General features: G+C 41.0%; 1 pseudogene; it reads right to left on the reverse strand.

Moving 5' to 3' along the window:
* Window positions 1–4,016: 4,016 nt before the first annotated feature.
* On the reverse strand, window positions 4,017–12,484 carry LOC112415289 (zinc finger protein 347-like; annotated as a pseudogene).
* Window positions 12,485–12,504: the final 20 nt, after the last annotated feature.

A 12,504-nucleotide genomic window follows, 5' to 3' on the forward strand; every position in this document is an offset into this window, starting at 1 on the left:
TTTGTTGTTAATTACTTTTGCTTTTTTTGTTTAATTAATGAATTTATTTATTTATTTTTGGCTGCGATGGGTCTTCATTGCTGCGTGGCTTTCTCTAGTCTCTGAGTGGGGGCTACTCTTTGTTGCGGCGCCCAGGCTTCTCATTGCGGTGGCTTCTCTTGTTGCAGAGCTCCGGCTCTAGGCACGCAGGCTTCAGTAGTTGAGGCTCGTGGGCTCTAGACCGCCGGCTCATGGTTGTGGCTCACAGGCTTAGTTGCTCCGCGGCAGGTGGGATCTTCCTGGGCCAGGGCTCGAACCCATGTTCCCTGCATTGGCAGGCGGATTCTTAACCACTGCACCACCAGGGAAGTCCCTGCACTTTTGCTTTCTCTGCTGGAAAAAGATGGAACCCCACACAAAGTTTAGTTTGGAGGGCTTTCTGTGGAGACCAGGGTGGACCAAGTTGTTCCCAAAATGGCTAGAGAAAGCAGAGCAGAGAATGGTGATGTTCTTGCGTTACAGTGGATACAAGACTGGGCTGTGGTGATGGTACTTGCTTGTGGTGTGAACCTACAAGTCCTGCCAAGGGATGGAGTGCTCAGGCTTTATTATCAGCCTGCCCTGATAACATGGGCAGAAGAGGAAGAGCTTGTACCGAGTCATAAGGTGTCTGTAGTCAGACCTCAAAAATGGAGTCAGACTCACAATGTTTTGGATTCATTCTGTACTTCTACCTTCCTGAACAACAAGAGCATAAATCTATGTTGATTTAAGGCATTTAGTTTGTGGTAAGTTGTTACAGCAGAAATAGAAATTTTAAAGAAATGATGTATATGGAAAATCAAAAGAATGAATCTACAGGGCTTCCCTGGTGGTGCAGTGGTTGAGAGTCCGCCTGCCAATGCAGGGGATACGGGTTCGTGCCCCAATCCAGGAAGATCCCCCATGCCATGGAGTGGCTGGGCCCGTGAGCCATGGCTGCTGAGCTTGCGCGTCCGGAGCCTGTGCTCCGCCACGGGAGAGGCCACAACAGTGAGAGGCCCGCGTACCACAAAAAAAAAAAAAGAATCTACAGAAATTTCTAGAAAGGGTATACGATGCAAGGTGTCAGGATACAAGTACACCATGCAAAAATTTATTGAAATTTTATATAGTAGCAATTTACAAATGAATACTGAAATTAAAAATCTAGTATCGGGGCTTCCCTGGTGGCACAGTGGTTGAGAGTCCGCCTGGCAATGCAGAGGACACGGGTTCGTGCCCCGGTCCAGGAAGATCCCACATGCTGCGGAGTGGCTGGGCCTGTGAGCCATGGCCGCTGAGCCTGCGCGTCCGGAGCCTGTGCTCCACAACGGGAGAGGCCACAACAGTGAGAGGCCCGCGTACAGCAAAAAAAAAAAAAAAAAAAAAAATGTAGTATCTTCTTTAAATGCTCAGAAAAGTAAAACTGGAAGAAAAATGTGTAAATCTAACAAAACATGGACTTTTATATGAAAAACTACAGTGGTCTGAAAGAAATCAAAGATGACATTTAATTTAAGTCATTTTAGAGAAACACACCACAGTGAATTGCTAGAGAAACATAGCATATTCATTGAAGGTAAGACACAACATAGAAATGATGACAAATCACCTCAAATTGACATACAGGTTTAATGCATTTCTCCACAAAATTTTTGAAGATACAAACAAGATTTTTCTAAAATAAATATGGAAGGCAAAAGAAATAGAAGAGCTGATATATCTGAAAAATACTATGTGGGCAAAAAATATACCTGAAGTGGTTGGAATCACTCCACACAATAACAAGATTTATAATACAGTGACAGTAATCAAGACTGTGTGGGATTTGTCGAGTGACAGACACACAGACCAACAGAACAGAATGAGGAAACCAGAAACAGCCCTACAGGAGTACAGCGTACCCTTGAACAACACGGGTTTAAGCTGTGTGGATTCACTTATAAGTGCATGTTTCCCAAAACACACTATCACAGTACGACAAGGTCACAACTCAGTTGAATCCAAGGATGCAGAACCACAGATATGGAGGGCCAATATTAAGTTATACGTGGATTTTTGACTACTCGGGACTCAACACCTCTAACTCACTGCACTGTTCAAGGGCCACTGTACTTCCAACAGATTTTTGACTAAGGTACCAAGGCAATTCAATAAACGAAGGATTTTCAAAAACTGGTAGTAGTCAATAACATGTTCACAATGGGGGAAAAACTCCATTTAAACTTCACACCTGTACAAATATTAGCTCAAAGGTAATCACTGGTTTAAAGGTAAAATTATAAAACTAAACAACAAGACATTTAGTAAAAACACTGCAGAATAAAATTTTGATACCCTATGGATAACTGCTCTTCTAAAAAATTGCTTACATATATTATCTGGTAAACATTTCCAAACATTAATTTGTTTACTGAAGTATAGTTGATTTACAACATTCTGTTAGTTTCTGCTGTACAGCAAAGTGACTTAGTTATACACATATATACACTCTTTTTAATATTCTTTTCCATTATGGTTTATTCCAGGAGACTGAATATAATTCCTTGTCCAAACATTAATTTTTATTAACCTAGGGTAAAAACACCTTGGGCAATTGATTTAAACAGTGTTTTACAAGCATTTTCAAAAACCATATTGCACAATGGAACATACGTGTGCCTCAGGTAAAGAAATGTAATACATTATTAGCATGAAGAAAACTGTATTGTTTCCTAATCAAGAAATCAGGAGTTTCAAGAGTAAACGTTCGGGGCTTCCCTGGTAGCACAGTTGTTGAGGGTCCGCCTGCCGATGCAGGGGACACGGGTTCGTGCCCCGGTCCGGGAAGATCCCACATGCTGCGGAGTGGCTGGGCCCGGGGGCCATGGCCGCTGAGCCTGCGCTCCGCAACGGGAGAGGCCACAACAGTGAGAGGCCCGTGTACCGCAAAAAAAAAAAAAAAAAAAGAGTAAACATTCGCTGTTTTGTTCAACAGTCTGAATCCATTTTATGATGTTGGACTACTGACAGCTTTAGGCAGCAGGACAACCTCTTCCTATTCTACCTATGTGGGCAAACTAATTAAAAAAAAAAACAACAACAACCTGAGGACTCCCTCCTTTGATACAAACTGAAAGTTCAAATCTCATCAAGTGATCTCCTTAACACACGAAGCCATTGACCATTCCCTGTTCTCTTCAACCATTTTTTGAACACCTTGGAAGTCTCCACCCTTCCCATAGAAAGCTGAATTATATAACAAACATTCTCATAACACTTCCATATAAATATCAGTCTCAATAATGAAACCAAATTCTGTGTGGGGTTCCACCCTGTTCCACTGAATGGTCACAAGTGCAAACCAGCAACAACAAAAACATGTCTTAAGGGTGAATACATGAAATTTCTAGTTTATCCACCAAACAAAAATGTCCCCATTGTATGTGGTTCATTTTGAAGAGAAAACTCATGAACATAGAACCCTAAAAATTATTTCACTGAGCACAATAAAGGAAAAATGTGATACTGCATGATTTTTTAATTTTTCTATTTTGCATATGCTTACTATTTTCCTAGTTTCTCTTCATCTAAATCAAAGTGTATACCATGACGTTTATTTAGACACATAAAAGAACAAGAAAAAATACATTCATATACTGCATACTCAAGAATGGGGAGCAGGTATTAAGGAGTGTTTAAAAAAATAGCATCCCAAGGCAGAGTGATGCTGTAATGTTCTGTTCAGTGCGGACTGTCTGATGATTAGTAGGATGTGAGCCCCAAGTGAAGGTTTTCCGCATTCATACATTCATGAGGTAATCTCCAGAGTGAATTCTTTGGTGAATACATTCCTTGTCAAAAGGCCAGGCCACAATAATTACAATTATTGGTTTCAATCAGGAATGAAGTTTCTAATAAAGCATAGATATGTTTTATTAAGCGTATATAAAGCGTAAGATGGGGACACCTGCTAAAAGCCTCGTCACATCACTACATTATTAAAGTCTCTCACCAATATGGATTGCCTGATGGCATTAAGTCAGGCTTGAAAGCACACTGAAGAATTTGACATGCTCATTACATGTGTAAGACTGCTCAGCATTATGAATTCTCCTAAGACTTGGAAGGGCTGAACTCTGACGAAAGACCTTGCCACACTCATTGCATTTGTAAGCCTTCTCACCATTATGAATTCTCTGATGACGTACAAGGTTTGCATTTTGACTAAACACTTTGCCACAATCATTACTCTTGTCATTTTGCTCCGTTATGTATTTTCCAATGAATTCGAAGTTGGGGTTTTTGACTAAAGACCTTGGCACACGCATTACATTTGTAAGGTTTCTCTGCAATATGAATTTCTTGATGCCTCGTAAGGGTTGTCTTCTCACAAAAGACCCTGCCACACTCATGACATCTGTAAGGTTTCTCTCCAGTAAGAATTCTCTGAAGAAGTGCAAGGACTGCATTTCGATTAAAGACTCTGCCACACACATCACATTTATATGGTTTGGATCCTGTATGGATTATCTGATGATGCCAGAGAGTTAAGCCATGATGAAAAGTTTTGCCACACACATTACGTTTGTAAGGTTTCTCTTCAGTATGAATTCTCCGGTGAATTGCAAGGTATGAATTTTAACCAAAGACCTTGCCGCATACATCACAATTATGTAATTTCTCTCCTGTACGGATTATCTGATGCCTACTGAGGTATGAGCCCTGATGAGAGGTTTTAGCCACACTCATTACATTTGTAAGATTACTCACTATTATGAACTGTTGGATGACTTGCAAGGTTTGTGTTTTGCCTAAGACTGAGACACACTCATTACATTTTTAAGGTTTCTCTCTAGTATGAATTTCCTGATGAAGTCCAAGGACAGCATTTTGATGAAAGACTGTCACATATGTCATATTTATATGGTCTTGCTACTCGATGGATTATGTCATGCCTACGGATGCCTGAGGAAGAAAGAAAGATTTTCCCACAGACACTATGTTCTCCACAGTATGAATTCTCTGACGAGTTACAAGGTCTGGATTTTGACTAAAGACCTTGGCGCACACATCACATTTATGTAATTTCTCTCCTGTATGGATTATCCGATGTCGAGTGAGGGTTGAGCTCTGATTAAAGGTTTTACCACAGTCACTACACTTGTAAGGTTTCTCTCCAGTATGAATTCTCTGATGAACTGAAAGCTTTCTTTTCTGACTAAAGACCTTGCCACACTCATTACATTCATAAGGTTTCTCTCCAGTATGAACTCTTTGATGAATTACAAGGTCTGAATTTTGACTAAAGACCTTGTCACATACATCACATTTATGTAATTTCTCTCCTGTATGGATTATCCGATGTCGAGTGAGGGTTGAGCTCTGATTAAAGGTTTTACCACAGTCACTACACTTGTAAGGTTTCTCTCCAGTATGAATTCTCTGATGAACTGAAAGCTTTCCTTTTGTACTAAAGACCTTGCCACACTCATTACATTTGTAAGGTTTCTCTCCAGTATGAATTCTCTGATGAACTGAAAGCTTTCCTTTTGTACTAAAGACCTTGCCACACTCATTACATTTGTAAGGTTTCTCTCCAGTATGAATTCTTTGATGAATTACAAGATCTGAATTTCGGCTAAAGACCTTGTCACATACATCACATTTATGTAATTTCTCTCCTATATGGATTCTCTGATGACTCCTGAGATTTGAGCCCTGATGAAACGTTTTGCCATACTCATTGTAAGGTATTTCCCTGTGTGGGCTCTGGTCTTGTGTCAGTATTGAAGGATGCATAAAATATATATTAGAAATGTTGGTTTGGACAGGAGGAGAAATTCCTTCAACTGGTGAAAATGAGGAAGTACTGCTGATACTCTTCTTAGCTTTATTAAAATCATCAATTTTCTGTTTACTTTTAAACATATGCAGTTCATCCTGAAGGCTTAACACAAGTCTATTTCCAATATGGTTGTTTCCCGCATCCCTTCCACCATGTTGACTTCTTCTATCAGTGACATTTTGGTTATGGGATGTAGGGATATTTCTGTAATTTCTTTCATCATGTCTCCACTGAAATCCAAAGTCAAACATATTCTCCTGTATTTCCAAGAGGTAAAAAGGTTCCTGGATTTCGTGTCTTCCCAAAATCACTGTTTGGAATACTCCTCCTCTATCAATGTTTGATTTTAGCTGTAATTTCCTTACCACGTGTATATGAGAAATATCTACAAGATATAAAGAACCATACATTTCCTATTCATTACACTGCATGAATAAGTGTTTCACGTTGAATATATGATATTAAACAAAAGTAACACTTTTATCAAACAGAGTTATGACACTTTTCAACCATGATGCTAAATTTTTGAAGAACAGTAAAGAACAGGATTCTTCACTACAGAGTGATTACACGTAATTCAAATTAAGTTCAGCGTAGCATCGTTTCAACCACTGTGACAAAAACATTCAAATGGAAAAACTTACATTAGCTCTCAAAAAAGGGTATTTTCCACGGTGACCACAAAGCACATACCAACTAAGAGTAAACACACAAATACCAGAAGTTTAAAAAGGAAATCTTAAGGGAGAGGCAAGAAGAAGTGAGCTATATAACTAATACTGTTATTCAAGCATCCCTACTGGAAATGGTTTCTGAGTCATCACGGCGGCACATATTGATTTCGGTCATCTACTGAAAAAGTTTTTCAATGGATGAAAGGGAATCATTTTTACAATGTGAGTAATGAGGAAGGTGGTGGGATGGATGATGAAGTGCTGCAGAAACTGGGGAGATCAAGAGAACAACTTAGATACGTGACCAACGACAGTGTTTCTATCCACATCAAGAGACAACGTAAATGGACTTCCCTGGCGGTCCATTGGTTAAGCCTATGTGTTTCCAAAGCAGGGGGTGCAGGTTCCATCTCAGGTCAGAGAACTAAGATCCCACATGCTACGGGGTGTGGCCATAAATAAATAAATAAATAAGTAATACAAAAAGAGAGCCAGAGAGAGACCATGTAAAGAAAGACCAGGACTGATAACGGGGCTGAGTGGAGGAGAGGGAATAATAAACATGGGGTATCACAGCTTGTGATTGCATATATGTGTGAATAAAACTGTATGAGGCAACTAAAAATAATGAGGTTAAAAGAAAAGAAGAGGACTTCCCTGGTGGTGCAGTGGTTAAGAATCCACCTGCCAATGGAGGGGACACGGGTTCGAGCCCTGGTCCAGGAAGATCCTGCATGCTGCAAAGCAACTAAGCCCGTGCGCCACAACTACTGAGACTGCGCTCTAGAGCCCGTGAGCCCCAGCTACTGAGCCCACATGACACAGCTACTGAGGCCCACATGCCTAGAGCCCATGCTCCTCAACAAGAGAAGCCACTGCAATGAGAGAAAGCCCGCACACTGCAATGAAGACCCAACGCAGCCAAAACTAAATAAATAAATAAATTTACAAAAAGAAAAAAATTAAACTAAATTTTAAAAATTAATTAAGGAAAAAAAAGAGAAAAGAAGAATTGGCCCAGCAAGTAACACAACACTATTCCTTTTTCTTTTGGCCATGCCATGCGGCTTGCTGGATTCTTAGTTTCCCAAAAAGGGATCAAACCTGAGCCCATGGCAGTGAAAAGAGCTGAGACCTAACCAGTGGACCACCAGGGAGGTCCCAGTACGATTCCATTTATAACTGTGGAAATTATACTCTGGGTATGGGGCCAAAACAAAAGGGATGTAAAAAGAGAGAGAATGGGACACTGAAGCAATAAAGCAGGTTTACATTTATTACATTATTTGCTACATAAGGTATCAAACTGAATATTCCATAGGCCCCATTTCTATGCATATAATCACAAAGTACATATATAATATCCCAGGAGATGTGAAAGAATGTTTTAGCCGAAACCTAAAGGAAAAACTACAATAAGGCCATCAAAAAGAGTTTCTTCCATATAAAAACATACAGATACAAAGAAACTGAAAAGTACAAAAGCTCTCCAGAATACTGTAAAAAGAACAAAACTATAATAGAATGCAGCAATTACATTATGGGGAATGTATCAAACAAAATGAAATCACTGTCTTAAAAGATACCTACATTTTTGGCTTCCCTGGTGCCGCAGTGGTTAAGAATCCGCCTGCCAATGCCCGGGACACAGGTTCAAGCCCTGGTCTGGGAAGATCCCATATGCTGTGGAGCAACTAAGCCCGCGCGCCACAACTACCGAGCCTGCACTCTACAGCCCACGAGCCACAACTACTGAAGCCCGCGCACCTAGGGACCGTGCTCCGCAACAAGAGAAGCCACCGCAATGAGAAGCCCGCACACCACAAGGAAGAGTAGCCCCCACTCGCCGCAACTAGAAAAAGCCCGTGCGCAGCAACAAAGACCCAATGCAGCCAAAAATAAATAAGTAAAATAAATAAATTTATTAAAAAAAAAAAAGATACCTGCACTCCCACATTCATAACAGCAGTAATCACAATTGCCCAGGCATTGAAACAACCTAACTGTCCAACAGATGGATGGGGAACAAATCTGGGAGATACACAGAATGCAATTTCATTTATACATAAAGAAGAAAAAAGTCCTGCTATTTTTAACAGCACAGATGGACAACGAGGGTATATACGCAGTAAAATTATTCAGAGAAAGAATAAAACTGTATGATCCCATTTATGTGCAAAATATATTTTTTAAAAAAGAGGCATGCTGGGACTTCCCTGGTGGTCCAGTGGTTAAGAATTCGCCTTCCATTGCAAGGGACGCAGGTTCGCTCCCTGGTCGGGGAACTAAGATCTCACATGCCAAGAGGTAAATAAACCCAAGTGCTGCCTCAACTGAGCCCGCGAGCTCTGGAGCCTGCCAGCCACAACTAGAGAAGCCTGCGCGCCACAATGAAGACCCAGTGCAGCCAATAAAAAAATACATAAATAAAAATAAAGTAAAATTTTAAAAAAAGGCATACTAAGAGCAACTTAAAGTAGAACAGCTGTTACCAAACTCCGATAGCAGAATGTGGAGATATTAGTCAAAGGAGTAAATGGCTGAGATAGCAAAACAAGCAGGCAGGGCTTGAGACAGCTCCTTGCAGGTTCTGAGGTGCCAGATGGAATGAAAGAGCAGCCAGTGTTTTCCCATCTTCTGATTAGGTCTTCAAAGAACACAAGATGGGGATGGAACCCAGAAAGGCTCAGGGGCTGGAGTCTGGAGGCATCAGCTCTGATCTATAGGGACTGAGAACTGAGCATCCAAGGGAATCAAGTCCAAAAGGAGAGCTGAGGGAGCAACAGACCCCTTTAAAACAACCGTGTTGGGGCTTCCCTGGTGGCGCAGTGGTTTAGTGTCTGCCTGCCAATGCAGGGGACACGGGTTCGTGCCCCGGTCCGGGAAGATCTCACATGCCGCAGAGCGGCTGGGCCCGTGAGCCATGGCCTCTGAGCCTGCGCGTCCGGAGCCTGTGCTCCACAACGGGAGAGGCCACAGCAGTGAGAGGCCCGCGTACTGCAAAAAAAAAAAACTGTTCACGCTCTCAAAATCAAGCAGCAACAAGTTCACAGGGGCCAGATAGCCGAGTGCAGCAGATCATGATAAAGACTGCCTTTGTCTTTGGTGGAGCTCCCACACCACTGGAGGGGGAAAGAATACATTTTACATGTTGAGGGACCGAGTGATAACTAAGGGAGAAGAAAAATTTCCTCTCAGACTTGACAACGAATAGATTTCTGTTTTCGCAAACAACTCTCCCATTTGGTAGAGTTTCCCAGACACTACTAATGCTGCGGTGGGTCTGGAAACATATTTCACAAACTCATCGACTGCTTGCCTCCTTCTCAATGCAGAGGGAACGATGGAATATGCAGACATCTAACTCTCTTCCAGTAGGTACTGAATCAAAAGCACAGAGGTAGAGCACAGGGAATGAAATATTTTAAAAGTTTCCACTTGGGCATTAGACACACTTAATCACTTAAAAAACTCCTGGTGCACCGCGAAGTGGCCAGATCATCTGAAGAAAGGGCATGTTTAAACTCCTGATGCTAAATCAAGAAGCTTTTCATGCCTCAGTCAACGTGGCTTTGAGCTCAGTTACGCAAGGCAGGGGATTCCAAAAGGCAAACCAGGGAAAATGCAAAGATACCCTCCCGACTTTTGGAGGGAAGTTATCCTCACCCACAGAGATCAGGTTCCTGTAGGTCTCCAACATCACGTCCCTGTACAAGGCCCTCTGAGCAAGGTCCAGGCATTCCCACTCTTCTGGAGAGAATTCGATGGCCACATCATTCAATGTCAACTGTCCCTTAAATAAAAAAACATTTCACCAAGAGGACGTGAGGAGAGTTCTTATTTCCATACGAAATGAGTAGAGGTAAAAGATCAATTAGGTTGAAGTATGTATTCTGACAGATCCATGGAAAGGTATTTGAAGCTACCTGGGTGTCTAATTTTAATTTCTTATGCTCTGTCATAGAGATTACAATATCCTTCATATCGATTTACCCTTCTCATTCTTGTGGGCAATACATAAAACATATGCAAATAAAAATTCAACACCGTGTTGTCCATGTGGAAGTGTTAGATATTACGTTCTAGACACTGAGGGATAATCATCCTCGCAGAGGTGGAGGAACGTGAGTGGTGTCTTCAGAGACAACAGAGTCCACAGTGGCTCTATAAAGAAAGCTCAAGACCTCCAATTATGAAGATGATAACAGCAGCAAAGAGGAACATTATGGGCTTCCCTCGTGGCGCAGTGGTTGGGAGTCCGCCTGCCGATGCAGGGGACGCGGGTTCGTGCCCCGGTCCGGGAAGATCCCACATGCCGCGGAGCGGCTGGGCCCGTGAGCCATGGCTGCTGGGCCTGCGCGTCCGGAGCCTGTGCTCCGCGGCAGGAGAGGCCACAGCAGTGAGAGGCCTGCATACAGCAAAAGAAAAAAAAAAAAGAAAGAGGAACATTATATGAACACTTCCTATATGCTATGCATTACTCTAAATGTTTTACTCTAAATGTTGTTACAACATCAAAGCTCATTAAAGAAAGATCTTTTCCCAACTTACAGAGGAGAAAACTGTGTCAGAGACACTCTGAAAAACTCGACTGAGTTCAGCAATCTAAGGAATCATACACTAAGCACGTGAACTTTGGTTGGGCTACACCATGGTTGGGCTCTGGAACTGAAGCTTAAAAATCAAAGAGTTAAGTAACACATAGAGCATTAAAATTTCATTGATAGACGATTACCTGAGAAAACTTTAAAGAAGTGCAAGGTAAACAACATGGAACAGCCTAAAAGTTCATTATATACGTGTACACACACACATACACACAAAATGTTAGTAATCTTATTACTATTTAAACCATGAACATGATACTGTAGAAAAAATTCAAGGCCAGTGAATATATTAAAGATATAATATGAACTGCAAAAAGATATCTATAGATTCAAAATCATGAGGTCTTTTACCTAAACCATGGACTTGCACATCCATGCACGTATGCACACGTGTCAACGATAAATTAACGGAAACGAGAGTGGTCTCCTGACAGATTTTCAGACTATTTTTTCATTATCATATGTATTCACGTGTATTTCAGGATATTTCTTACAGAAATGAAAATGTACAAACTGTACTAAACTGAGTTTCTCAACATGATTCTATAGTAGGCTACTAAAAAAGAAAATAGTGCAGACATTCAAAAAAAACAACAAGAATACTTTAACTCCAATTTCAATAACTATATTCAAAAATATAAATCTGTCCATTTGAATTTATACAGACAGGCAATAACAAAAGCCAAAAAGGGTTTCTCTGTTTTTCCACTAATAAAACATTGATTCAAAATTAGAAAAAAAAATTTTTTTAATTAGAAAAGTTATTACTCTTATATATTATTTTAACAGATTAAGAATAAAATTCTCACAATGGTAAAGTAAAAAGTTTCCTGGAGAATTATAAAACATGACAAAAAAGAATATGGAAAAAATATATTGTTATTAAGAAAGAACATTTCACCAATGTCATGATCAGAAGGAAAGGGTCGATGCATTCCCTCTGACGTTACAGTGGAGTGAAGGGGGCTGGCCAGGTCTCCTGCCGTTCACCACTGTACAGTGTGCCCGAGCAGGGACCACTAAAGAAAGTAACAGGAGGAAAACACAGAGCTGGAGTGAAAGACAAATCTAAGGACAGGAAAGGCCAACAGCAAAAGGAAGGAAAAAGACATTCTATCCCCCAGACAGCAAAAGTAAACAGAAAAACTGACATAAGAGACAAAGGACATTACGTAATCATAAAAGGGTCAATTCTCCAAGAAGATATAACAATTATAAACACGTACTGAGGGAAGGCACTAGGTAAGGATGAATGCACAGGTGTCAGGAACAACACCTCTGAGTCAGAGAGGATTAGCACGTCCAAAGAAGGGAATTTCAGGATGGATACACTGAAGAATCAACTGAGAACATGACTTCACCTGAGAAAGAGCCATTCCTTACTCCTCTTTCCTCT

The sequence above is a fragment of the Neophocaena asiaeorientalis genome, unplaced genomic scaffold (assembly GCF_003031525.2).
Source record: "Neophocaena asiaeorientalis asiaeorientalis breed wild unplaced genomic scaffold, Neophocaena_asiaeorientalis_V1.1 scaffold629, whole genome shotgun sequence".
Classification (NCBI taxonomy): domain Eukaryota; kingdom Metazoa; phylum Chordata; class Mammalia; order Artiodactyla; family Phocoenidae; genus Neophocaena; species Neophocaena asiaeorientalis.